Source organism: Meriones unguiculatus, chromosome 20 (assembly GCF_030254825.1).
Source record: "Meriones unguiculatus strain TT.TT164.6M chromosome 20, Bangor_MerUng_6.1, whole genome shotgun sequence".
Lineage (NCBI taxonomy): Eukaryota > Metazoa > Chordata > Mammalia > Rodentia > Muridae > Meriones > Meriones unguiculatus.
This window is the reverse complement of record NC_083367.1, coordinates 1,860,887-1,887,746: the sequence shown is the minus strand read 5'-3', so window position 1 is coordinate 1,887,746 and position 26,860 is coordinate 1,860,887.

Sequence of the window (26,860 nt, the reverse complement as noted above, 5' to 3'; positions counted from 1 at the left end):
TGCAAGCGGGTTTTTAAGAGCTCTGGACTCATTTCGTTGCAAGCGGGTTTTTAAGTGCTCTGGAGTCATTTCGTTGCAAGCGGGTTTTTAAGTGCTCTGGACTCATTTCGTTGCAAGCGGGTTTTTAAGTGTTCTGGAGTCATTTCGTTGCAAGCGGGTTTTTAAGTGCTCTGAAGGCATTTCGTTGTAAGCGGGTTTTTAAGTGTTCTGGAGTCATTTCGTTGCAAGCAGGTTTTTAAGTGCTCTGGAGTCATTTCGTTGCAAGCGGGTTTTTAATTGCTCTGGAGTCATTTCGTTGTAAGCGGGTTTTTAAGTGTTCTGGAGTCATTTCGTTGCAAGCGGGTTTTTAAGTGCTCTGGAGTCATTTCATTGCAAGCGGGTTTTTAAGTGCTCTGGACTCATTTCGTTGCAAGCGAGTTTTTACATACTTCTCAGACATTTCACTGGAAGTGGGTTTTTTAGTGCTCTGGAGTCATTTTGTTGCAAGCGCCTTTTTAAGTACTCTGGAGTCATTTCGTTGCAAGCGGGTTTTTAAGTGCTCTGGAGTCATTTCATTGCAAGCGGGTTTTTAAGTGCTCTGGACTCATTTCGTTGCAAGCGAGTTTTTACATACTTCTCAGACATTTCACTGGAAGTGGGTTTTTTAGTGCTCTGGAGTCATTTCGTTGCAAGCGGGTTTTTAAGTGCTCTGGAGTCATTTCGTTGCAAGCGGGTTTTTAAGTGCTCTGGAGTCATTTCGTTGCAAGCGGGTTTTTAAGTGCTCTGGAGTCATTTCGTTGCAAGCGGGTTTTTAAGTGTTCTGGAGTCATTTCGTTGCAAGCGGGTTTTTAAGTGCTCTGGAGTCATTTCGTTGTAAGCGGGTTTTTAAGTGCTCTGGAGTCATTTCGTTGCAAGCGGGTTTTTAAGTGTTCTGGAGTCATTTCGTTGCAAGCGGGTTTTTAAGTGCTCTGGAGTCATTTCGTTGCAAGCGGGTTTTTACATACTTCTCAAACATTTCACTGGAAGCGGGTTTTTTAAGTGCTCTGGAGTCATTTCGTTGCAAGCGGGTTTTTAAGTACTCTGGAGTCATTTCGTTGCAAGCGGGTTTTTAAGTGCTCTGGAGTCATTTCGTTGCAAGCGGGTTTTTAAGTGCTCTGGAGTCATTTCGTTGCAAGCGGGTTTTTCAGTGCTCTGGAGTCATTTCGTTGCAAGCGGGTGTTTAAGTGCTCTGGAGTCATTTCGTTGCAAGCGGGTTTTTAAGTGCTCTGGAGTCATTTCGTTGCAAGCGGGTTTTTAAGTGCTCTGGAGTCATTTCGTTGCAAGCGGGTTTTTAAGTGCTCTGGAGTCATTTCGTTGCAAGCGGGTTTTTAAGTGCTCTGGAGTCATTTCGTTGCAAGCGGGTTTTTAAGTGCTCTGGAGTCATTTCGTTGCAAGCGGGTTTTTAAGTGCTCTGGAGTCATTTCGTTGCAAGCGGGTTTTTACGTGCTCTGGAGTCATTTCATTGCAGGCGGGTTTTTACATACTTCTCAGACATTTCACTGGATGCGGGTTTTTTAAGTGCTCTGGAGTCATTTCGTTGCAAGCGGGTTTTTAAGTGCTCTGGAGTCATTTCGTTGCAAGCGGGTTTTTAATTGCTCTGGAGTCATTTCGTTGCAAGCGGGTTTTTAAGTGCTCTGGAGTCATTTCGTTGCAAGCGGGTTTTTAAGTGCTCTGGAGTCATTTCGTTGCAAGCGGGTTTTTAAGTGCTCTGGAGTCATTTCGTTGCAAGCGGGTTTTTAAGTGCTCTGGAGTCATTTCGTTGCAAGCGGGTTTTTAAGTGCTCTGGAGTCATTTCGTTGCAAGCGGGTTTTTAAGTGCTCTGGAGTCATTTCGTTGCAAGCGGGTTTTTACGTGCTCTGGAGTCATTTCATTGCAAGCGGGTTTTTACATACTTCTCAGACATTTCACTGGATGCGGGTTTTTTAAGTGCTCTGGAGTCATTTCGTTGCAAGCGGGTTTTTAAGTGTTCTGGAGTCATTTCGTTGCAAGCGGGTTTTTAAGTGCTCTGGAGTCATTTCGTTGCAAGCGGGTTTTTAAGTGCTCTGGAGTCATTTCATTGCAAGCGGGTTTTTAAGTGCTCTGGAGTCATTTCGTTGCAAGCGGGTTTTTAAGTGCTCTGGAGTCATTTCGTTGCAAGCGGATTTTTAAGTGCTCTGGAGTCATTTCGTTGCAAGCGGGTTTTTAAGTGCTCTGGAGTCATTTCGTTGCAAGCGGGTTTTTAAGTGCTCTGGAGTCATTTCGTTGCAAGCGGGTTTTTAAGTGCTCTGAAGGCATTTCGTTGTAAGCGGGTTTTTAAGTGCTCTGGATTCATTTCGTTGCAAGCAGGTTTTTAAGTGTTCTGGAGTCATTTCGTTGCAAGCGGGTTTTTAAGTGCTCTGGAGTCATTTCGTTGCAAGCGGGTTTTTAAGTGCTCTGGAGTCATTTCGTTGCAAGCGGGTTTTTAAGTGCTCTGGAATCATTTCGTTGCAAGCGGGTTTTTAAGTGCTCTGGAGTCATTTCGTTGCAAGCGGGTTTTTAAGTGCTCTGAAGGCATTTCGTTGTAAGAGGCTTTTTAAGTGCTCTGGAGTCATTTCGTTGCAAGCGGGTTTTTAAGTGTTCTGGAGTCATTTCTTTGCAAGCAGGTTTTTAAGTGCTCTGGAGTCATTTCGTTGCAAGCAGGTTTTTAATTGCTCTGGAGTCATTTCGTTGCAAGCGGGTTTTTAAGTGTTCTGGGGTCATTTCGTTGCAAGCCGGTTTTTAAGTGCTCTGGAGTCATTTCGTTGCAAGCGGGTTTTTACGTGCTCTGGAGTCATTTCTTTGCAAGCGGGTTTTTAAGTGCTCTGGAGTCATTTCGTTGCAAGCGGGTTTTTAAGTGCTCTGGAGTCATTTCGTTGCAAGCGGGTTTTTAAGTGCTCTGGAGTCATTTCGTTGCAAGCGGGTTTTTAAGTGCTCTGGAGTCATTTCGTTGCAAGCGTTTTTTTAAGTGCTCTGGAGTCATTTCGTTGCAAGCGGGTTTTTAAGTGCTCTTGAGTCATTTCGTTGCAAGCGGGTTTTTAAGTGCTCTGGAGTCATTTCGTTGCAAGCGGGTTTTTAAGTGCTCTTGAGTCATTTCGTTGCAAGCGGGTTTTTAAGTGCTCTGGAGTCATTTCATTGCAAGCGGGTTTTTAAGTGCTCTGGAGTCATTTCGTTGCAAGCGGGTTTTTAAGTGCTCTGGAGTCATTTCGTTGCAAGCGGGTTTTTAAGTGCTCTGGAGTCATTTCGTTGCAAGCGGGTTTTTAAGTGCTCTGGAGTCATTTAGTTGCAAGCGGGTTTTTAAGTGCTCTGGAGTCATTTCGTTGCAAGCGGGTTTTTAAGTGCTCTGAAGGCATTTCGTTGTAAGCGGGTTTTTAAGTGCTCTGGATTCATTTAGTTGCAAGCAGGTTTTTAAGTGTTCTGGAGTCATTTCGTTGCAAGCGGGTTTTTAAATGCTCTGGAGTCATTTCGTTGCAAGCGGGTTTTTAAGTGCTCTGGAGTCATTTCGTTGCAAGCGGGTTTTTAAGTGCTCTGGAATCATTTCGTTGCAAGCGGGTTTTTAAGTGCTCTGGAGTCATTTCGTTGCAAGCGGGTTTTTAAGTGCTCTGAAGGCATTTCGTTGTAAGAGGCTTTTTAAGTGCTCTGGAGTCATTTCGTTGCAAGCGGGTTTTTAAGTGTTCTGGAGTCATTTCTTTGCAAGCAGGTTTTTAAGTGCTCTGGAGTCATTTCGTTGCAAGCGGGTTTTTAATTGCTCTGGAGTCATTTCGTTGCAAGCGGGTTTTTAAGTGTTCTGGGGTCATTTCGTTGCAAGCCGGTTTTTAAGTGCTCTGGAGTCATTTCGTTGCAAGCGGGTTTTTACGTGCTCTGGAGTCATTTCTTTGCAAGCGGGTTTTTAAGTGCTCTGGAGTCATTTCGTTGCAAGCGGGTTTTTAAGTGCTCTGGAGTCATTTCGTTGCAAGCGGGTTTTTAAGTGCTCTGGAGTCATTTCGTTGCAAGCGGGTTTTTAAGTGCTCTGGAGTCATTTCGTTGCAAGCGTTTTTTTAAGTGCTCTGGAGTCATTTCGTTGCAAGCGGGTTTTTAAGTGCTCTTGAGTCATTTCGTTGCAAGCGGGTTTTTAAGTGCTCTGGAGTCATTTCATTGCAAGCGGGTTTTTAAGTGCTCTGGAGTCATTTCGTTGCAAGCGGGTTTTTAAGTGCTCTGGAGTCATTTCGTTGCAAGCGGGTTTTTAAGTGCTCTGGAGTCATTTCGTTGCAAGCGGGTTTTTAATTGCTCTGAAGGCATTTCGTTGTAAGCGGGTTTTTCAGTGCTCTGGAGTCATTTCGTTGCAAGCGGGTTTTTAAGTGTTCTGGAGTCATTTCGTTGCAAGCGTGTTTTTAAGTGCTCTGGAGTCATTTCGTTGCAAGCGGGTTTTTAAGTGTTCTGGAGGCATTTCGTTGCAAGCGTGTTTTTAAGTGCTCTGGAGTCATTTCATTGCAAGCGGGTTTTTACATACTTCTCAGACATTTCACTGGAAGCGGGTTTTTTAAGTGCTCTGGAGTCATTTCGTTGCAAGCGGGTTTTTAAGTGCTCTGGAGTCATTTCGTTGCAAGCGGGTTTTTAAGTGTTCTGGAGTCATTTCGTTGCAAGCGTGTTTTTAAGTGCTCTGGAGTCATTTCGTTGCAAGCGGGTTTTTAAGTGCTCTGGAGTCATTTCATTGCAAGCGGGTTTTTACATACTTCTCAGACATTTCACTGGAAGTGGGTTTTTTAAGTGCTCTGGAGTCATTTCGTTGCAAGCGGGTTTTTAAGTGCTCTGGAGTCATTTCGTTGCAATCGGGTTTTTAAGTGCTCTGGAGTCATTTCGTTGCAATCGGGTTTTTAAGTGCTCTGGAGTCATTTCGTTGCAAGCGGGTTTTTAAGTGCTCTGGAGTCATTTCGTTGCAAGCGTTTTTTTAAGTGCTCTGGAGTCATTTCGTTGCAAGCGGGTTTTTAAGTGCTCTTGAGTCATTTCGTTGCAAGCGGGTTTTTAAGTGCTCTGGAGTCATTTCGTTGCAAGCGGGTTTTTAAGTGCTCTGGAGTCATTTCGTTGCAAGCGGGTTTTTAAGTGCTCTGGAGTCATTTCGTTGCAAGCGGGTTTTTAAGTGCTCTGGAGTCATTTCGTTGCAAGCGGGTTTTTAATTGCTCTGAAGGCATTTCGTTGTAAGCGGGTTTTTCAGTGCTCTGGAGTCATTTCGTTGCAAGCGGGTTTTTAAGTGCTCTTGAGTCATTTTGTTGCAAGCAGGTTTTTAAGTGCTCTGGAGTCATTTCATTGCAAGCGGGTTTTTAAGTGCTCTGGAGTCATTTCGTTGCAAGCGGGTTTTCACGTGCTCTGGAGTCATTTCGTTGCAAGCGGGTTTTCAAGTGCTCTGGAGTCATTTCGTTGCAAGCGGGTTTTTAAGTGCTCTGAAGGCATTTCGTTGTAAGCGGGTTTTTAAGTGCTCTGGAGTCATTTCGTTGCAAGCGGGTTTTTAAGTGTTCTGGAGTCATTTCGTTGCAAGCGGGATTTTAAGTGCTCTGGAGTCATTTCGTTGCAAGCGGGTTTTTAATTGCTCTGGAGTCATTTCGTTGCAAGCGGGTTTTTAAGTGTTCTGGAGTCATTTCGGTGCAAGCGGGTTTTTAAGTACTCTGGAGTCATTTCGTTGCAAGCGGGTTTTTAAGTGCTCTGGAGTCATTTCGTTGCAAGCGGGTTTTTAAGTGCTCTGGAGTCATTTCGTTGCAAGCGGGTTTTTAAGTGCTCTGGAGTCATTTCGTTGCAAGCGGGTTTTTAAGTGCTCTGGAGTCATTTCGTTGCAAGCGGGTTTTTAAGTGCTCTGGAGTCATTTCGTTGCAAGCGGGTTTTTAAGTGCTCTGGAGTCATTTCGTTGCAAGCGGGTTTTTAAGTGCTCTTGAGTCATTTCGTTGCAAGTGGGTTTTTAAGTGCTCTGGAGTCATTTCGTTGCAAGCGGATTTTTAAGTGCTCTGGAGTCATTTCGTTGCAAGTGGGTTTTTAAGTGCTCTGGAGTCATTTAGTTGCAAGCGGGTTTTTAAGTGCTCTGGAGTCATTTCGTTGCAAGCGGGTTTTTAAGTGCTCTGAAGGCATTTCGTTGTAAGCGGGTTTTTAAGTGCTCTGGATTCATTTCGTTGCAAGCAGGTTTTAAAGTGTTCTGGAGTCATTTCGTTGCAAGCGGGTTTTTAAGTGCTCTGGAGTCATTTCGTTGCAAGCGGGTTTTTAAGTGCTCTGGAGTCATTTCGTTGCAAGCGGGTTTTTAAGTGCTCTGGAATCATTTCGTTGCAAGCGGGTTTTTAAGTGCTCTGGAGTCATTTCGTTGCAAGTGGGTTTTTAAGTGCTCTGAAGGCATTTCGTTGTAAGAGGCTTTTTAAGTGCTCTGGAGTCATTTCGTTGCAAGCGGGTTTTTAAGTGTTCTGGAGTCATTTCTTTGCAAGCAGGTTTTTAAGTGCTCTGGAGTCATTTCGTTGCAAGCGGGTTTTTAATTGCTCTGGAGTCATTTCGTTGCAAGCGGGTTTTTAAGTGTTCTGGGGTCATTTCGTTGCAAGCCGGTTTTTAAGTGCTCTGGGGTCATTTCGTTGCAAGCGGGTTTTTACGTGCTCTGGAGTCATTTCTTTGCAAGCGGGTTTTTAAGTGCTCTGGAGTCATTTCGTTGCAAGCGGGTTTTTAAGTGCTCTGGAGTCATTTCGTTGCAAGCGGGTTTTTAAGTGCTCTGGAGTCATTTCGTTGCAAGCGGGTTTTTAAGTGCTCTGGAGTCATTTCGTTGCAAGCGTTTTTTTAAGTGCTCTGGAGTCATTTCGTTGCAAGCGGGTTTTTAAGTGCTCTTGAGTCATTTCGTTGCAAGCAGGTTTTTAAGTGCTCTGGAGTCATTTCATTGCAAGCGGGTTTTTAAGTGCTCTGGAGTCATTTCGTTGCAAGCGGGTTTTTAAGTGCTCTGGAGTCATTTCGTTGCAAGCGGGTTTTTAAGTGCTCTGGAGTCATTTCGTTGCAAGCGGGTTTTTAATTGCTCTGAAGGCATTTCGTTGTAAGCGGGTTTTTAAGTGCTCTGGAGTCATTTCGTTGCAAGCGGGTTTTTAAGTGCTCTTGAGTCATTTCGTTGCAAGCGGGTTTTTAAGTGCTCTGGAGTCATTTCGTTGCAAGCGGGTTTTTCAGTGCTCTGGAGTCATTTCGTTGCAAGCGGGTTTTTCAGTGCTCTGGAGTCATTTCGTTGCAAGCGGGTTTTTACGTGCTCTGGAGTCATTTCATTGCAAGCGGGTTTTTACATACTTCTCAGACATTTCACTGGAAGCGGGTTTTTCAAGTGCTCTGGAGTCATTTCGTTGCAAGCGGGTTTTCAAGTGCTCTGGAGTCATTTCGTTGCAAGCGGGTTTTCAAGTGCTCTGGAGTCATTTCGTTGCAAGCGGGTTTTTAAGTGCTCTGGAGTCATTTCGTTGCAAGCGGGTTTTTCAGTGCTCTGGAGTCATTTCGTTGCAAGCGGGTTTTTCAGTGCTCTGGAGTCATTTCGTTGCAAGCGGGTTTTTACGTGCTCTGGAGTCATTTCATTGCAAGCGGGTTTTTACATACTTCTCAGACATTTCACTGGAAGCGGGTTTTTTAAGTGCTCTGGAGTCATTTCGTTGTAAGCGGGTTTTTAAGTGCTCTGGAGTCATTTCGTTGCAAGCGGGTTTTTAAGTGCTCTGGAGTCATTTCGTTGCAAGCGGGTTTTTCAGTGCTCTGGAGTCATTTCGTTGCAAGCGGGTGTTTAAGTGCTCTGGAGTCATTTCGTTGCAAGCGGGTTTTTAAGTGCTCTGGAGTCATTTCGTTGCAAGCGGGTTTTTAAGTGCTCTGGAGTCATTTCGTTGCAAGCGGGTTTTTAAGTGCTCTGGAGTCATTTCGTTGCAAGCGGGTTTTTAAGTGCTCTGGAGTCATTTCGTTGCAAGCGGGTTTTTAAGTGCTCTGGAGTCATTTCGTTGCAAGCGGGTTTTTAAGTGCTCTGGAGTCATTTCGTTGCAAGCGGGTTTTTACGTGCTCTGGAGTCATTTCATTGCAGGCGGGTTTTTACATACTTCTCAGACATTTCACTGGATGCGGGTTTTTTAAGTGCTCTGGAGTCATTTCGTTGCAAGCGGGTTTTTAAGTGCTCTGGAGTCATTTCGTTGCAAGCGGGTTTTTAATTGCTCTGGAGTCATTTCGTTGCAAGCGGGTTTTTAAGTGCTCTGGAGTCATTTCGTTGCAAGCGGGTTTTTAAGTGCTCTGGAGTCATTTCGTTGCAAGCGGGTTTTTAAGTGCTCTGGAGTCATTTCGTTGCAAGCGGGTTTTTAAGTGCTCTGGAGTCATTTCGTTGCAAGCGGGTTTTTAAGTGCTCTGGAGTCATTTCGTTGCAAGCGGGTTTTTAAGTGCTCTGGAGTCATTTCGTTGCAAGCGGGTTTTTACGTGCTCTGGAGTCATTTCATTGCAAGCGGGTTTTTACATACTTCTCAGACATTTCACTGGATGCGGGTTTTTTAAGTGCTCTGGAGTCATTTCGTTGCAAGCGGGTTTTTAAGTGTTCTGGAGTCATTTCGTTGCAAGCGGGTTTTTAAGTGCTCTGGAGTCATTTCGTTGCAAGCGGGTTTTTAAGTGCTCTGGAGTCATTTCGTTGCAAGCGGGTTTTTAAGTGCTCTGGAGTCATTTCGTTGCAAGCGGGTTTTTAAGTGCTCTGGAGTCATTTCGTTGCAAGCGGATTTTTAAGTGCTCTGGAGTCATTTCGTTGCAAGCGGATTTTTAAGTGCTCTGGAGTCATTTCGTTGCAAGCGGGTTTTTAAGTGCTCTGGAGTCATTTAGTTGCAAGCGGGTTTTTAAGTGCTCTGGAGTCATTTCGTTGCAAGCGGGTTTTTAAGTGCTCTGAAGGCATTTCGTTGTAAGCGGGTTTTTAAGTGCTCTGGATTCATTTCGTTGCAAGCAGGTTTTTAAGTGTTCTGGAGTCATTTCGTTGCAAGCGGGTTTTTAAGTGCTCTGGAGTCATTTCGTTGCAAGCGGGTTTTTAAGTGCTCTGGAGTCATTTCGTTGCAAGCGGGTTTTTAAGTGCTCTGGAATCATTTCGTTGCAAGCGGGTTTTTAAGTGCTCTGGAGTCATTTCGTTGCAAGCGGGTTTTTAAGTGCTCTGAAGGCATTTCGTTGTAAGAGGCTTTTTAAGTGCTCTGGAGTCATTTCGTTGCAAGCGGGTTTTTAAGTGTTCTGGAGTCATTTCTTTGCAAGCAGGTTTTTAAGTGCTCTGGAGTCATTTCGTTGCAAGCAGGTTTTTAATTGCTCTGGAGTCATTTCGTTGCAAGCGGGTTTTTAAGTGTTCTGGGGTCATTTCGTTGCAAGCCGGTTTTTAAGTGCTCTGGAGTCATTTCGTTGCAAGCGGGTTTTTACGTGCTCTGGAGTCATTTCTTTGCAAGCGGGTTTTTAAGTGCTCTGGAGTCATTTCGTTGCAAGCGGGTTTTTAAGTGCTCTGGAGTCATTTCGTTGCAAGCGGGTTTTTAAGTGCTCTGGAGTCATTTCGTTGCAAGCGGGTTTTTAAGTGCTCTGGAGTCATTTCGTTGCAAGCGTTTTTTTAAGTGCTCTGGAGTCATTTCGTTGCAAGCGGGTTTTTAAGTGCTCTTGAGTCATTTCGTTGCAAGCGGGTTTTTAAGTGCTCTGGAGTCATTTCGTTGCAAGCGGGTTTTTAAGTGCTCTTGAGTCATTTCGTTGCAAGCGGGTTTTTAAGTGCTCTGGAGTCATTTCATTGCAAGCGGGTTTTTAAGTGCTCTGGAGTCATTTCGTTGCAAGCGGGTTTTTAAGTGCTCTGGAGTCATTTCGTTGCAAGCGGGTTTTTAAGTGCTCTGGAGTCATTTCGTTGCAAGCGGGTTTTTAAGTGCTCTGGAGTCATTTAGTTGCAAGCGGGTTTTTAAGTGCTCTGGAGTCATTTCGTTGCAAGCGGGTTTTTAAGTGCTCTGAAGGCATTTCGTTGTAAGCGGGTTTTTAAGTGCTCTGGATTCATTTAGTTGCAAGCAGGTTTTTAAGTGTTCTGGAGTCATTTCGTTGCAAGCGGGTTTTTAAATGCTCTGGAGTCATTTCGTTGCAAGCGGGTTTTTAAGTGCTCTGGAGTCATTTCGTTGCAAGCGGGTTTTTAAGTGCTCTGGAATCATTTCGTTGCAAGCGGGTTTTTAAGTGCTCTGGAGTCATTTCGTTGCAAGCGGGTTTTTAAGTGCTCTGAAGGCATTTCGTTGTAAGAGGCTTTTTAAGTGCTCTGGAGTCATTTCGTTGCAAGCGGGTTTTTAAGTGTTCTGGAGTCATTTCTTTGCAAGCAGGTTTTTAAGTGCTCTGGAGTCATTTCGTTGCAAGCGGGTTTTTAATTGCTCTGGAGTCATTTCGTTGCAAGCGGGTTTTTAAGTGTTCTGGGGTCATTTCGTTGCAAGCCGGTTTTTAAGTGCTCTGGAGTCATTTCGTTGCAAGCGGGTTTTTACGTGCTCTGGAGTCATTTCTTTGCAAGCGGGTTTTTAAGTGCTCTGGAGTCATTTCGTTGCAAGCGGGTTTTTAAGTGCTCTGGAGTCATTTCGTTGCAAGCGGGTTTTTAAGTGCTCTGGAGTCATTTCGTTGCAAGCGGGTTTTTAAGTGCTCTGGAGTCATTTCGTTGCAAGCGTTTTTTTAAGTGCTCTGGAGTCATTTCGTTGCAAGCGGGTTTTTAAGTGCTCTTGAGTCATTTCGTTGCAAGCGGGTTTTTAAGTGCTCTGGAGTCATTTCATTGCAAGCGGGTTTTTAAGTGCTCTGGAGTCATTTCGTTGCAAGCGGGTTTTTAAGTGCTCTGGAGTCATTTCGTTGCAAGCGGGTTTTTAAGTGCTCTGGAGTCATTTCGTTGCAAGCGGGTTTTTAATTGCTCTGAAGGCATTTCGTTGTAAGCGGGTTTTTCAGTGCTCTGGAGTCATTTCGTTGCAAGCGGGTTTTTAAGTGTTCTGGAGTCATTTCGTTGCAAGCGTGTTTTTAAGTGCTCTGGAGTCATTTCGTTGCAAGCGGGTTTTTAAGTGTTCTGGAGGCATTTCGTTGCAAGCGTGTTTTTAAGTGCTCTGGAGTCATTTCATTGCAAGCGGGTTTTTACATACTTCTCAGACATTTCACTGGAAGCGGGTTTTTTAAGTGCTCTGGAGTCATTTCGTTGCAAGCGGGTTTTTAAGTGCTCTGGAGTCATTTCGTTGCAAGCGGGTTTTTAAGTGTTCTGGAGTCATTTCGTTGCAAGCGTGTTTTTAAGTGCTCTGGAGTCATTTCGTTGCAAGCGGGTTTTTAAGTGCTCTGGAGTCATTTCATTGCAAGCGGGTTTTTACATACTTCTCAGACATTTCACTGGAAGTGGGTTTTTTAAGTGCTCTGGAGTCATTTCGTTGCAAGCGGGTTTTTAAGTGCTCTGGAGTCATTTCGTTGCAATCGGGTTTTTAAGTGCTCTGGAGTCATTTCGTTGCAATCGGGTTTTTAAGTGCTCTGGAGTCATTTCGTTGCAAGCGGGTTTTTAAGTGCTCTGGAGTCATTTCGTTGCAAGCGTTTTTTTAAGTGCTCTGGAGTCATTTCGTTGCAAGCGGGTTTTTAAGTGCTCTTGAGTCATTTCGTTGCAAGCGGGTTTTTAAGTGCTCTGGAGTCATTTCGTTGCAAGCGGGTTTTTAAGTGCTCTGGAGTCATTTCGTTGCAAGCGGGTTTTTAAGTGCTCTGGAGTCATTTCGTTGCAAGCGGGTTTTTAAGTGCTCTGGAGTCATTTCGTTGCAAGCGGGTTTTTAATTGCTCTGAAGGCATTTCGTTGTAAGCGGGTTTTTCAGTGCTCTGGAGTCATTTCGTTGCAAGCGGGTTTTTAAGTGCTCTTGAGTCATTTTGTTGCAAGCAGGTTTTTAAGTGCTCTGGAGTCATTTCATTGCAAGCGGGTTTTTAAGTGCTCTGGAGTCATTTCGTTGCAAGCGGGTTTTCACGTGCTCTGGAGTCATTTCGTTGCAAGCGGGTTTTCAAGTGCTCTGGAGTCATTTCGTTGCAAGCGGGTTTTTAAGTGCTCTGAAGGCATTTCGTTGTAAGCGGGTTTTTAAGTGCTCTGGAGTCATTTCGTTGCAAGCGGGTTTTTAAGTGTTCTGGAGTCATTTCGTTGCAAGCAGGTTTTTAAGTGCTCTGGAGTCATTTCGTTGCAAGCGGGTTTTTAATTGCTCTGGAGTCATTTCGTTGCAAGCGGGTTTTTAAGTGTTCTGGAGTCATTTCGGTGCAAGCGGGTTTTTAAGTACTCTGGAGTCATTTCGTTGCAAGCGGGTTTTTAAGTGCTCTGGAGTCATTTCGTTGCAAGCGGGTTTTTAAGTGCTCTGGAGTCATTTCGTTGCAAGCGGGTTTTTAAGTGCTCTGGAGTCATTTCGTTGCAAGCGGGTTTTTAAGTGCTCTGGAGTCATTTCGTTGCAAGCGGGTTTTTAAGTGCTCTGGAGTCATTTCGTTGCAAGCGGGTTTTTAAGTGCTCTGGAGTCATTTCGTTGCAAGCGGGTTTTTAAGTGCTCTTGAGTCATTTCGTTGCAAGTGGGTTTTTAAGTGCTCTGGAGTCATTTCGTTGCAAGCGGATTTTTAAGTGCTCTGGAGTCATTTCGTTGCAAGCGGGTTTTTAAGTGCTCTGGAGTCATTTAGTTGCAAGCGGGTTTTTAAGTGCTCTGGAGTCATTTCGTTGCAAGCGGGTTTTTAAGTGCTCTGAAGGCATTTCGTTGTAAGCGGGTTTTTAAGTGCTCTGGATTCATTTCGTTGCAAGCAGGTTTTAAAGTGTTCTGGAGTCATTTCGTTGCAAGCGGGTTTTTAAGTGCTCTGGAGTCATTTCGTTGCAAGCGGGTTTTTAAGTGCTCTGGAGTCATTTCGTTGCAAGCGGGTTTTTAAGTGCTCTGGAATCATTTCGTTGCAAGCGGGTTTTTAAGTGCTCTGGAGTCATTTCGTTGCAAGTGGGTTTTTAAGTGCTCTGAAGGCATTTCGTTGTAAGAGGCTTTTTAAGTGCTCTGGAGTCATTTCGTTGCAAGCGGGTTTTTAAGTGTTCTGGAGTCATTTCTTTGCAAGCAGGTTTTTAAGTGCTCTGGAGTCATTTCGTTGCAAGCGGGTTTTTAATTGCTCTGGAGTCATTTCGTTGCAAGCGGGTTTTTAAGTGTTCTGGGGTCATTTCGTTGCAAGCCGGTTTTTAAGTGCTCTGGGGTCATTTCGTTGCAAGCGGGTTTTTACGTGCTCTGGAGTCATTTCTTTGCAAGCGGGTTTTTAAGTGCTCTGGAGTCATTTCGTTGCAAGCGGGTTTTTAAGTGCTCTGGAGTCATTTCGTTGCAAGCGGGTTTTTAAGTGCTCTGGAGTCATTTCGTTGCAAGCGGGTTTTTAAGTGCTCTGGAGTCATTTCGTTGCAAGCGTTTTTTTAAGTGCTCTGGAGTCATTTCGTTGCAAGCGGGTTTTTAAGTGCTCTTGAGTCATTTCGTTGCAAGCAGGTTTTTAAGTGCTCTGGAGTCATTTCATTGCAAGCGGGTTTTTAAGTGCTCTGGAGTCATTTCGTTGCAAGCGGGTTTTTAAGTGCTCTGGAGTCATTTCGTTGCAAGCGGGTTTTTAAGTGCTCTGGAGTCATTTCGTTGCAAGCGGGTTTTTAATTGCTCTGAAGGCATTTCGTTGTAAGCGGGTTTTTCAGTGCTCTGGAGTCATTTCGTTGCAAGCGGGTTTTTAAGTGTTCTGGAGTCATTTCGTTGCAAGCGTGTTTTTAAGTGCTCTGGAGTCATTTCGTTGCAAGCGGGTTTTTAAGTGTTCTGGAGTCATTTCGTTGCAAGCGTGTTTTTAAGTGCTCTGGAGTCATTTCATTGCAAGCGGGTTTTTACATACTTCTCAGACATTTCACTGGAAGCGGGTTTTTTAAGTGCTCTGGAGTCATTTCGTTGCAAGCGGGTTTTTAAGTGCTCTGGAGTCATTTCGTTGCAAGCGGGTTTTTAAGTGTTCTGGAGTCATTTCGTTGCAAGCGTGTTTTTAAGTGCTCTGGAGTCATTTCGTTGCAAGCGGGTTTTTAAGTGCTCTGGAGTCATTTCATTGCAAGCGGGTTTTTACATACTTCTCAGACATTTCACTGGAAGTGGGTTTTTTAAGTGCTCTGGAGTCATTTCGTTGCAAGCGGGTTTTTAAGTGCTCTGGAGTCATTTCGTTGCAAGCGGGTTTTTAAGTGCTCTGGAGTCATTTCGTTGCAAGCGGGTTTTTAAGTGCTCTGGAGTCATTTCGTTGCATGCGTTTTTTTAAGTGCTCTGGAGTCATTTCGTTGCAAGCGGGTTTTTAAGTGCTCTTGAGTCATTTCGTTGCAAGCGGGTTTTTAAGTGCTCTGGAGTCATTTCGTTGCAAGCGGGTTTTTAAGTGCTCTGGAGTCATTTCGTTGCAAGCGGGTTTTTAAGTGCTCTGGAGTCATTTCGTTGCAAGCGGGTTTTTAAGTGCTCTGGAGTCATTTCGTTGCAAGCGGGTTTTTAATTGCTCTGAAGGCATTTCGTTGTAAGCGGGTTTTTCAGTGCTCTGGAGTCATTTCGTTGCAAGCGGGTTTTTAAGTGCTCTTGAGTCATTTCATTGCAAGCGGGTTTTTAAGTGCTCTGGAGTCATTTCATTGCAAGCGGGTTTTTAAGTGCTCTGGAGTCATTTCGTTGCAAGCGGGTTTTTAAGTGCTCTGGAGTCATTTCGTTGCAAGCGGGTTTTTAAGTGCTCTGGAGTCATTTCGTTGCAAGCGGGTTTTTAATTGCTCTGAAGGCATTTCGTTGTAAGCGGGTTTTTCAGTGCTCTGGAGTCATTTCGTTGCAAGCGGGTTTTTAAGTGCTCTTGAGTCATTTCGTTGCAAGCGGGTTTTTAAGTGCTCTGGAGTCATTTCGTTGCAAGCGGGTTTTTAAGTGCTCTGGAGTCATTTCGTTGCAAGCGGGTTTTTAAGTGCTCTGGAGTCATTTCGTTGCAAGCGGGTTTTTAATTGCTCTGAAGGCATTTCGTTGTAAGCGGGTTTTTCAGTGCTCTGGAGTCATTTCGTTGCAAGCGGGTTTTTAAGTGTTCTGGAGTCATTTCGTTGCAAGCGTGTTTTTAAGTGCTCTGGAGTCATTTCGTTGCAAGCGGGTTTTTAAGTGATCTGGAGTCATTTCGTTGCAAGCGTGTTTTTAAGTGCTCTGGAGTCATTTCATTGCAAGCGGGTTTTTACATACTTCTCAGACATTTCCCTGGAAGCGGGTTTTTTAAGTGCTCTGGAGTCATTTCGTTGCAAGCGGGTTTTTAAGTGCTCTGGAGTCATTTCGTTGCAAGCGGGTTTTTAAGTGTTCTGGAGTCATTTCGTTGCAAGCGTGTTTTTAAGTGCTCTGGAGTCATTTCGTTGCAAGCGGGTTTTTAAGTGCTCTGGAGTCATTTCATTGCAAGCGGGTTTTTAAGTGCTCTGGAGTCATTTCGTTGCAAGCGGGTTTTTAAGTGCTCTGGAGTCATTTCATTGCAAGCGGGTTTTTACATACTTCTCAGACATTTCACTGGAAGCGGGTTTTTTAAGTGCTCTGGAGTCATTTCGTTGCAAGCGGGTTTTTAAGTGCTCTGGAGTCATTTCGTTGCAAGCGGGTTTTTAAGTGTTCTGGAGTCATTTCGTTGCAAGCGGGTTTTTAAGTGCTCTTGAGTCATTTCATTGCAAGCGGGTTTTTAAGTGCTCTGGAGTCATTTCATTGCAAGCGGGTTTTTAAGTGCTCTGGAGTCATTTCGTTGCAAGCGGGTTTTTAAGTGCTCTGGAGTCATTTCGTTGCAAGCGGGTTTTTAAGTGCTCTGGAGTCATTTCGTTGCAAGCGGGTTTTTAATTGCTCTGAAGGCATTTCGTTGTAAGCGGGTTTTTCAGTGCTCTGGAGTCATTTCGTTGCAAGCGGGTTTTTAAGTGCTCTGGAGTCATTTCGTTGCAAGCGGGTTTTTAAGTGCTCTGGAGTCATTTCGTTGCAAGCGGGTTTTTAAGTGCTCTGGAGTCATTTCGTTGCAAGCGGGTTTTTAAGTGCTCTGGAGTCATTTCGTTGCAAGCGGGTTTTTAAGTGCTCTGGAGTCATTTCGTTGCATGCGGGTTTTTAAGTGCTCTGGAGTCATTTCGTTGCAAGCGGGTTTTTAAGTGCTCTGGAGTCATTTCGTTGCAAGCGGGTTTTTAAGTGCTCTGGAGTCATTTCGTTGCAAGCGGGTTTTTAAGTGCTCTGGAGTCATTTCGTTGCAAGCGGGTTTTTAAGTGCTCTGGAGTCATTTCGTTGCAAGCGGGTTTTTAAGTGCTCTGGAGTCATTTCGTTGCAAGCGGGTTTTTAAGTGCTCTGAAGGCATTTCGTTACAAGCGGGTTTTTAAGTGCTCTGGAGTCATTTCGTTGCAAGCGGGTTTTTAAGTGCTCTGGAGTCATTTCGTTGCCAGCGGGTTTTTAAGTGCTCTGGAGTCATTTCGTTGCCAGCGGGTTTTTAAGTGCTCTGGAGTCATTTCGTTGCAAGCGGGTTTTTACGTGCTCTGGAGTCATTTCGTTGCAAGCGGGTTTTTACGTGCTCTGGAGTCATTTCGTTGCAAGCGGGTTTTTACGTGCTCTGGAGTCATTTCGTTGCAAGCGGGTTTTTAAGTGTTCTGGAGTCATTTTGTTGCAAGCGGGTTTTTAAGTGCTCTGGAGTCATTTCGTTGCAAGCGGGTTTTTAAGTGCTCTGGAGTCATTTCGTTGCAAGCGGGTTTTCAAGTGCTCTGGAGTCATTTCGTTGCAAGCGGGTTTTTAAGTGCTCTGGAGTCATTTCGTTGCAAGCGGGTTTTCAAGTGCTCTGGAGTCATTTCGTTGCAAGCGGGTTTTCAAGTGCTCTGGAGTCATTTCGTTGCAAGCGGGTTTTCAAGTGCTCTGGAGTCATTTCGTTGCAAGCGGGTTTTTAAGTGCTCTGGAGTCATTTCGTTGCAAGCGGGTTTTTCAGTGCTCTGGAGTCATTTGGTTGCAAGCGGGTTTTTCAGTGCTCTGGAGTCATTTCGTTGCAAGCGGGTTTTTCAGTGCTCTGGAGTCATTTCGTTGCAAGCGGGTTTTTACGTGCTCTGGAGTCATTTCATTGCAAGCGGGTTTTTACATACTTCTCAGACATTTCACTGGAAGCGGGTTTTTTAAGTGCTCTGGAGTCATTTCGTTGTAAGCGGGTTTTTAAGTGCTCTGGAGTCATTTCGTTGCAAGCGGGTTTTTAAGTGCTCTGGAGTCATTTCGTTGCAAGCGGGTTTTTCAGTGCTCTGGAGTCATTTCGTTGCAAGCGGGTTTTTAAGTGCTCTGGAGTCATTTCGTTGCAAGCGGGTTTTTACGTGCTCTGGAGTCATTTCATTGCAAGCGGGTTTTTACATACTTCTCAGACATTTCACTGGATGCGGGTTTTTTAAGTGCTCTGGAGTCATTTCGTTGCAAGCGGGTTTTTAAGTGCTCTGGAGTCATTTCGTTGCAAGCGGGTTTTTAAGTGCTCTGGAGTCATTTCGTTGCAAGCGGGTTTTTAAGTGCTCTGGAGTCATTTCGTTGCAAGCGGGTTTTTAAGTGCTCTGGAGTCATTTCGTTGCAAGCGGGTTTTTAAGTGCTCTGGAGTCATTTCGTTGCAAGCGGGTTTTTACGTGCTCTGGAGTCATTTCATTGCAAGCGGGTTTTTACATACTTCTCAGACATTTCACTGGATGCGGGTTTTTTAAGTGCTCTGGAGTCATTTCGTTGCAAGCGGGTTTTTAAGTGCTCTGGAGTCATTTCGTTGCAAGCGGGTTTTTAATTGCTCTGGAGTCATTTCGTTGCAAGCGGGTTTTTAAGTGTTCTGGAGTCATTTCGTTGCAAGCGGGTTTTTAAGTGCTCTGGAGTCATTTCGTTGCAAGCGGGTTTTTAAGTGCTCTGGAGTCATTTCGTTGCAAGCGGGTTTTTAAGTGCTCTGGAGTCATTTCGTTGCAAGCGGGTTTTTAAGTGCTCTGGAGTCATTTCGTTGCAAGCGGGTTTTTAAGTGCTCTGGAGTCATTTCGTTGCAAGCGGGTTTTTAAGTGCTCTGGAGTCATTTCGTTGCAAGCGGGTTTTTACGTGCTCTGGAGTCATTTAATTGCAAGCGGTTTTTTACATACTTCTCAGACATTTCACTGGATGCGGGTTTTTTAAGTGCTCTGGAGTCATTTCGTTGCAAGCGGGTTTTTAAGTACTCTGGAGTCATTTCGTTGCAAGCGGGTTTTTAAGTGCTCTGGAGTCATTTCCTTGAAAGCGGGTTTTTAAGTGCTCTGGAGTCATTTCGTTGCAAGTGGGTGTTTAAGTGCTCTGGAGTCATTTCGTTGCAAGCGGGTTTTTAAGTGATCTGGAATCATTTCGTTGCAAGCGGGTTTTTAAGTGCTCTGGAGTCATTTCGTTGCAAGCGGGTTTTTAAGTGCTCTGGAGTCATTTCGTTGCAAGCGGGATTTTATGTACTCTGGAGTCATTTCATTGCAAGCGGGTTTTTACATACTTCTCAGACATTTCACTGGAAGTGGGTTTTTTAAGTGCTCTGGAGTCATTTCGTTGCAAGCGGGTTTTTAAGTGCTCTGGAGTCATTTCGTTGCAAGCGGGTTTTTAAGTGCTCTGGAGTCATTTCGTTGCAAGCGGGTTTTTAAGTGCTCTGGAGTCATTTCGTTGCAAGCGGGTGTTTAAGTGCTCTGGAGTCATTTCGTTGCAAGCGGGTTTTTAAGTGCTCTGGAGTCATTTCGTTGCAAGCGGGTTTTTAATTGCTCTGGAGTCATTTCGTTGCAAGCGGGTTTTTAAGTGTTCTGGAGTCATTTCGTTGCAAGCGGGTTTTTAAGTGCTCTGGAGTCATTTCGTTGCAAGCGGGTTTTTAAGTGCTCTGGAGTCATTTCGTTGCAAGCGGGTTTTTAAGTGCTCTGGAGTCATTTCGTTGCAAGCGGGTTTTTAAGTGCTCTGGAGTCATTTCGTTGCAAGCGGGTTTTTAAGTGCTCTGGAGTCATTTCGTTGCAAGCGGGTTTTTAAGTGCTCTGGAGTCATTTCGTTGCAAGCGGGTTTTTAAGTGCTCTGGAGTCATTTCCTTGCAAGCGGGTTTTTAAGTGCTCTGGAGTCATTTCGTTGCAAGCGGGTTTTCACGTGCTCTGGAGTCATTTCGTTGCAAGCGGGTTTTCAAGTGCTCTGGAGTCATTTCGTTGCAAGCGGGTTTTTATGTGCTCTGGAGTCATTTCGTTGCAAGCGGGTTTTTAAGTGCTCTTGAGTCATTTCGTTGCAAGCGGGTTTTTAAGTGTTCTGGAGTCATTTCGTTGCAAGCGGGTTTTTAAGTGTTCTGGAGTCATTTCTTTGCAAGCGGGTTTTTAAGTACTCTGGAGTCATTTTGTTGCAAGCGGGTTTTTAAGTGCTCTGGAGTCATTTCGTTGCAAGCGGGTTTTTAAGTGCTCTGAAGGCATTTCGTTGTAAGCGGGTTTTTAAGTGCTCTGGAGTTATTTCGTTGCAAGCGGGTTTTTAAGTGTTCTGGAGTCATTTCGTTGCAAGCAGGTTTTTAAGTGCTCTGGAGTCATTTCGTTGCAAGCGGGTTTTTAATTGCTCTGGAGTCATTTCGTTGCAAGCGGGTTTTTAAGTGTTCTGGAGTCATTTCGGTGCAAGCGGGTTTTTAAGTACTCTGGAGTCATTTCGTTGCAAGCGGGTTTTTAAGTGCTCTGGAGTCATTTCGTTGCAAGCGGGTTTTTAAGTGTTCTGGAGTCATTTCGTTGCAAGCGGGTTTTTAAGTGCTCTGGAGTCATTTCGTTGCAAGCGGGTTTTTAAGTGCTCTGGAGTCATTTCGTTGCAAGCGGGTTTTTAAGTGCTCTGGAGTCATTTCGTTGCAAGCGGGTTTTTAAGTGCTCTGGAGTCATTTCGTTGCAAGCGGGTTTTTAAGTGCTCTTGAGTCATTTCGTTGCAAGTGGGTTTTTAAGTGCTCTGGAGTCATTTCGTTGCAAGCGGATTTTTAAGTGCTCTGGAGTCATTTCGTTGCAAGCGGGTTTTTAAGTGCTCTGGAGTCATTTAGTTGCAAGCGGGTTTTTAAGTGCTCTGGAGTCATTTCGTTGCAAGCGGGTTTTTAAGTGCTCTGAAGGCATTTCGTTGTAAGCGGGTTTTTAAGTGCTCTGGATTCATTTCGTTGCAAGCAGGTTTTTAAGTGTTCTGGAGTCATTTCGTTGCAAGCGGGTTTTTAAGTGCTCTGGAGTCATTTCGTTGCAAGCGGGTTTTTAAGTGCTCTGGAGTCATTTCGTTGCAAGCGGGTTTTTAAGTGCTCTGGAATCATTTCGTTGCAAGCGCGTTTTTAAGTGCTCTGGAGTCATTTCGTTGCAAGCGGGTTTTTAAGTGCTCTGAAGGCATTTCGTTGTAAGAGGCTTTTTAAGTGCTCTGGAGTCATTTCGTTGCAAGCGGGTTTTTAAGTGTTCTGGAGTCATTTCTTTGCAAGCAGGTTTTTAAGTGCTCTGGAGTCATTTCGTTGCAAGCGGGTTTTTAATTGCTCTGGAGTCATTTCGTTGCAAGCGGGTTTTTAAGTGTTCTGGGGTCATTTCGTTGCAAGCGGGTTTTTAAGTGCTCTGGAGTCATTTCGTTGCAAGCGGGTTTTTACGTGCTCTGGAGTCATTTCTTTGCAAGCGGGTTTTTAAGTGCTCTGGAGTCATTTCGTTGCAAGCGGGTTTTTAAGTGCTCTGGAGTCATTTCGTTGCAAGCGGGTTTTTAAGTGCTCTGGAGTCATTTCGTTGCAAGCGGGTTTTTAAGTGCTCTTGAGTCATTTCGTTGCAAGCGTTTTTTTAAGTGCTCTGGAGTCATTTCGTTGCAAGCGGGTTTTTAAGTGCTCTTGAGTCATTTCGTTGCAAGCGGGTTTTTAAGTGCTCTGGAGTCATTTCATTGCAAGCGGGTTTTTAAGTGCTCTGGAGTCATTTCGTTGCAAGCGGGTTTTTAAGTGCTCTGGAGTCATTTCGTTGCAAGCGGGTTTTTAAGTGCTCTGGAGTCATTTCGTTGCAAGCGGGTTTTTAATTGCTCTGAAGGCATTTCGTTGTAAGCGGGTTTTTCAGTGCTCTGGAGTCATTTCGTTGCAAGCGGGTTTTTCAGTGCTCTTGAGTCATTTCGTTGCAAGCGGGTTTTTAAGTGCTCTTGAGTCATTTCGTTGCAAGCGGGTTTTTAAGTGCTCTGGAGTCATTTCATTGCAAGCGGGTTTTTAAGTGCTCTGGAGTCATTTCGTTGCAAGCGGGTTTTCAAGTGCTCTGGAGTCATTTCGTTGCAAGCGGGTTTTCAAGTGCTCTGGAGTCATTTCGTTGCAAGCGGGTTTTTAAGTGCTCTGGAGTCATTTCGTTGCAAGCGGGTTTTTAAGTGCTCTGGAGTCATTTCGTTGCAAGCGGGTTTTCAAGTGCTCTGGAGTCATTTCGTTGCAAGCGGGTTTTTAAGTGCTCTGGAGTCATTTCGTTGCAAGCGGGTTTTTCAGTGCTCTGGAGTCATTTCGTTGCAAGCGGGTTTTTAAGTGCTCTGGAGTCATTTCGTTGCAAGCGGGTTTTTCAGTGCTCTGGAGTCATTTCGTTGCAAGCGGGTTTTTCAGTGCTCTGGAGTCATTTGGTTGCAAGCGGGTTTTTCAGTGCTCTGGAGTCATTTCGTTGCAAGCGGGTTTTTCAGTGCTCTGGAGTCATTTCGTTGCAAGTGGGTTTTTACGTGCTCTGGAGTCATTTCATTGCAAGCGGGTTTTTACATACTTCTCAGACATTTCACTGGAAGCGGGTTTTTTAAGTGCTCTGGAGTCATTTCGTTGTAAGCGGGTTTTTAAGTGCTCTGGAGTCATTTCGTTGCAAGCGGGTTTTTAAGTGCTCTGGAGTCATTTCGTTGCAAGCGGGTTTTTCAGTGCTCTGGAGTCATTTCGTTGCAAGCGGGTTTTTAAGTGCTCTGGAGTCATTTCGTTGCAAGCGGGTTTTTACGTGCTCTGGAGTCATTTCATTGCAAGCGGGTTTTTACATACTTCTCAGACATTTCACTGGATGCGGGTTTTTTAAGTGCTCTGGAGTCATTTCGTTGCAAGCGGGTTTTTAAGTGCTCTGGAGTCATTTCGTTGCAAGCGGGTTTTTAAGTGCTCTGGAGTCATTTCGTTGCAAGCGGGTTTTTAAGTGCTCTGGAGTCATTTCGTTGCAAGCGGGTTTTTAAGTGCTCTGGAGTCATTTCGTTGCAAGCGGGTTTTTAAGTGCTCTGGAGTCATTTCGTTGCAAGCGGGTTTTTACGTGCTCTGGAGTCATTTCATTGCAAGCGGGTTTTTACATACTTCTCAGACATTTCACTGGATGCGGGTTTTTTAAGTGCTCTGGAGTCATTTCGTTGCAAGCGGGTTTTTAAGTGCTCTGGAGTCATTTCGTTGCAAGCGGGTTTTTAATTGCTCTGGAGTCATTTCGATGCAAGCGGGTTTTTAAGTGTTCTGGAGTCATTTCGTTGCAAGCGGGTTTTTAAGTGCTCTGGAGTCATTTCGTTGCAAGCGGGTTTTTAAGTGCTCTGGAGTCATTTCGTTGCAAGCGGGTTTTTAAGTGCTCTGGAGTCATTTCGTTGCAAGCGGGTTTTTAAGTGCTCTGGAGTCATTTCGTTGCAAGCGGGTTTTTAAGTGCTCTGGAGTCATTTCGTTGCAAGCGGGTTTTTAAGTGCTCTGGAGTCATTTCGTTGCAAGCGGGTTTTTACGTGCTCTGGAGTCATTTAATTGCAAGCGGGTTTTTACATACTTCTCAGACATTTCACTGGATGCGGGTTTTTTAAGTGCTCTGGAGTCATTTCGTTGCAAGCGGGTTTTTAAGTACTCTGGAGTCATTTCGTTGCAAGCGGGTTTTTAAGTGCTCTGGAGTCATTTCCTTGCAAGCGGGTTTTTAAGTGCTCTGGAGTCATTTCGTTGCAAGTGGGTGTTTAAGTGCTCTGGAGTCATTTCGTTGCAAGCGGGTTTTTAAGTGATCTGGAATCATTTCGTTGCAAGCGGGTTTTTAAGTGCTCTGGAGTCATTTCGTTGCAAGCGGGTTTTTAAGTGCTCTGGAGTCATTTCGTTGCAAGCGGGATTTTATGTACTCTGGAGTCATTTCATTGCAAGCGGGTTTTTACATACTTCTCAGACATTTCACTGGAAGTGGGTTTTTTAAGTGCTCTGGAGTCATTTCGTTGCAAGCGGGTTTTTAAGTGCTCTGGAGTCATTTCGTTGCAAGCGGGTTTTTAAGTGCTCTGGAGTCATTTCGTTGCAAGCGGGTTTTTAAGTGCTCTGGAGTCATTTCGTTGCAAGCGGGTGTTTAAGTGCTCTGGAGTCATTTCGTTGCAAGCGGGTTTTTAAGTGCTCTGGAGTCATTTCGTTGCAAGCGGGTTTTTAATTGCTCTGGAGTCATTTCGTTGCAAGCGGGTTTTTAAGTGTTCTGGAGTCATTTCGTTGCAAGCGGGTTTTTAAGTGCTCTGGAGTCATTTCGTTGCAAGCGGGTTTTTAAGTGCTCTGGAGTCATTTCGTTGCAAGCGGGTTTTTAAGTGCTCTGGAGTCATTTCGTTGCAAGCGGGTTTTTAAGTGCTCTGGAGTCATTTCGTTGCAAGCGGGTTTTTAAGTGCTCTGGAGTCATTTCGTTGCAAGCGGGTTTTTAAGTGCTCTGGAGTCATTTCCTTGCAAGCGGGTTTTTAAGTGCTCTGGAGTCATTTCGTTGCAACCGGGTTTTCACGTGCTCTGGAGTCATTTCGTTGCAAGCGGGTTTTCAAGTGCTCTGGAGTCATTTCGTTGCAAGCGGGTTTTTATGTGCTCTGGAGTCATTTCGTTGCAAGCGGGTTTTTAAGTGCTCTTGAGTCATTTCGTTGCAAGCGGGTTTTTAAGTGTTCTGGAGTCATTTCGTTGCAAGCGGGTTTTTAAGTGTTCTGGAGTCATTTCTTTGCAAGCGGGTTTTTAAGTACTCTGGAGTCATTTTGTTGCAAGCGGGTTTTTAAGTGCTCTGGAGTCATTTCGTTGCAAGCGGGTTTTTAAGTGCTCTGAAGGCATTTCGTTGTAAGCGGGTTTTTAAGTGCTCTGGAGTTATTTCGTTGCAAGCGGGTTTTTAAGTGTTCTGGAGTCATTTCGTTGCAAGCAGGTTTTTAAGTGCTCTGGAGTCATTTCGTTGCAAGCGGGTTTTTAATTGCTCTGGAGTCATTTCGTTGCAAGCGGGTTTTTAAGTGTTCTGGAGTCATTTCGGTGCAAGCGGGTTTTTAAGTACTCTGGAGTCATTTCGTTGCAAGCGGGTTTTTAAGTGCTCTGGAGTCATTTCGTTGCAAGCGGGTTTTTAAGTGTTCTGGAGTCATTTCGTTGCAAGCGGGTTTTTAAGTGCTCTGGAGTCATTTCGTTGCAAGCGGGTTTTTAAGTGCTCTGGAGTCATTTCGTTGCAAGCGGGTTTTTAAGTGCTCTGGAGTCATTTCGTTGCAAGCGGGTTTTTAAGTGCTCTGGAGTCATTTCGTTGCAAGCGGGTTTTTAAGTGCTCTTGAGTCATTTCGTTGCAAGCGGGTTTTTAAGTGCTCTGGAGTCATTTCGTTGCAAGCGGATTTTTAAGTGCTCTGGAGTCATTTCGTTGCAAGCGGGTTTTTAAGTGCTCTGGAGTCATTTAGTTGCAAGCGGGTTTTTAAGTGCTCTGGAGTCATTTCGTTGCAAGCGGGTTTTTAAGTGCTCTGAAGGCATTTCGTTGTAAGCGGGTTTTTAAGTGCTCTGGATTCATTTCGTTGCAAGCGGGTTTTTAAGTGCTCTGGAGTCATTTCGTTGCAAGCGGGTTTTTAAGTGCTCTGGAGTCATTTCGTTGCAAGCGGGTTTTTCAGTGCTCTGGAGTCATTTCGTTGCAAGCGGGTTTTTAAGTGCTCTGGAGTCATTTCGTTGCAAGCGGGTTTTTACGTGCTCTGGAGTCATTTCATTGCAAGCGGGTTTTTACATACTTCTCAGACATTTCACTGGATGCGGGTTTTTTAAGTGCTCTGGAGTCATTTCGTTGCAAGCGGGTTTTTAAGTGCTCTGGAGTCATTTCGTTGCAAGCGGGTTTTTAAGTGCTCTGGAGTCATTTCGTTGCAAGCGGGTTTTTAAGTGCTCTGGAGTCATTTCGTTGCAAGCGGGTTTTTAAGTGCTCTGGAGTCATTTCGTTGCAAGCGGGTTTTTAAGTGCTCTGGAGTCATTTCGTTGCAAGCGGGTTTTTACGTGCTCTGGAGTCATTTCATTGCAAGCGGGTTTTTACATACTTCTCAGACATTTCACTGGATGCGGGTTTTTTAAGTGCTCTGGAGTCATTTCGTTGCAAGCGGGTTTTTAAGTGCTCTGGAGTCATTTCGTTGCAAGCGGGTTTTTAATTGCTCTGGAGTCATTTCGATGCAAGCGGGTTTTTAAGTGTTCTGGAGTCATTTCGTTGCAAGCGGGTTTTTAAGTGCTCTGGACTCATTTCGTTGCAAGCGGGTTTTTAAGTGCTCTGGAGTCATTTCGTTGCAAGCGGGTTTTTAAGTGCTCTGGAGTCATTTCGTTGCAAGCGGGTTTTTAAGTGCTCTGGAGTCATTTCGTTGCAAGCGGGTTTTTAAGTGCTCTGGAGTCATTTCGTTGCAAGCGGGTTTTTAAGTGCTCTGGAGTCATTTCGTTGCAAGCGGGTTTTTACGTGCTCTGGAGTCATTTAATTGCAAGCGGGTTTTTACATACTTCTCAGACATTTCACTGGATGCGGGTTTTTTAAGTGCTCTGGAGTCATTTCGTTGCAAGCGGGTTTTTAAGTACTCTGGAGTCATTTCGTTGCAAGCGGGTTTTTAAGTGCTCTGGAGTCATTTCCTTGCAAGCGGGTTTTTAAGTGCTCTGGAGTCATTTCGTTGCAAGTGGGTGTTTAAGTGCTCTGGAGTCATTTCGTTGCAAGCGGGTTTTTAAGTGATCTGGAATCATTTCGTTGCAAGCGGGTTTTTAAGTGCTCTGGAGTCATTTCGTTGCAAGCGGGTTTTGAAGTGCTCTGGAGTCATTTCGTTGCAAGCGGGATTTTATGTACTCTGGAGTCATTTCATTGCAAGCGGGTTTTTACATACTTCTCAGACATTTCACTGGAAGTGGGTTTTTTAAGTGCTCTGGAGTCATTTCGTTGCAAGCGGGTTTTTAAGTGCTCTGGAGTCATTTCGTTGCAAGCGGGTTTTTAAGTGCTCTGGAGTCATTTCGTTGCAAGCGGGTTTTTAAGTGCTCTGGAGTCATTTCGTTGCAAGCGGGTGTTTAAGTGCTCTGGAGTCATTTCGTTGCAAGCGGGTTTTTAAGTGCTCTGGAGTCATTTCGTTGCAAGCGGGTTTTTAATTGCTCTGGAGTCATTTCGTTGCAAGCGGGTTTTTAAGTGTTCTGGAGTCATTTCGTTGCAAGCGGGTTTTTAAGTGCTCTGGAGTCATTTCGTTGCAAGCGGGTTTTTAAGTGCTCTGGAGTCATTTCGTTGCAAGCGGGTTTTTAAGTGCTCTGGAGTCATTTCGTTGCAAGCGGGTTTTTAAGTGCTCTGGAGTCATTTCGTTGCAAGCGGGTTTTTAAGTGCTCTGGAGTCATTTCGTTGCAAGCGGGTTTTTAAGTGCTCTGGAGTCATTTCGTTGCAAGCGGGTTTTTAAGTGCTCTGGAGTCATTTCGTTGCAAGCGGGTTTTTAAGTGCTCTGGAGTCATTTCGTTGCAAGCGGGTTTTCACGTGCTCTGGAGTCATTTCGTTGCAAGCGGGTTTTCAAGTGCTCTGGAGTCATTTCGTTGCAAGCGGGTTTTTATGTGCTCTGGAGTCATTTCGTTGCAAGCGGGTTTTTAAGTGCTCTTGAGTCATTTCGTTGCAAGCGGGTTTTTAAGTGTTCTGGAGTCATTTCGTTGCAAGCGGGTTTTTAAGTGTTCTGGAGTCATTTCTTTGCAAGCGGGTTTTTAAGTACTCTGGAGTCATTTTGTTGCAAGCGGGTTTTTAAGTGCTCTGGAGTCATTTCGTTGCAAG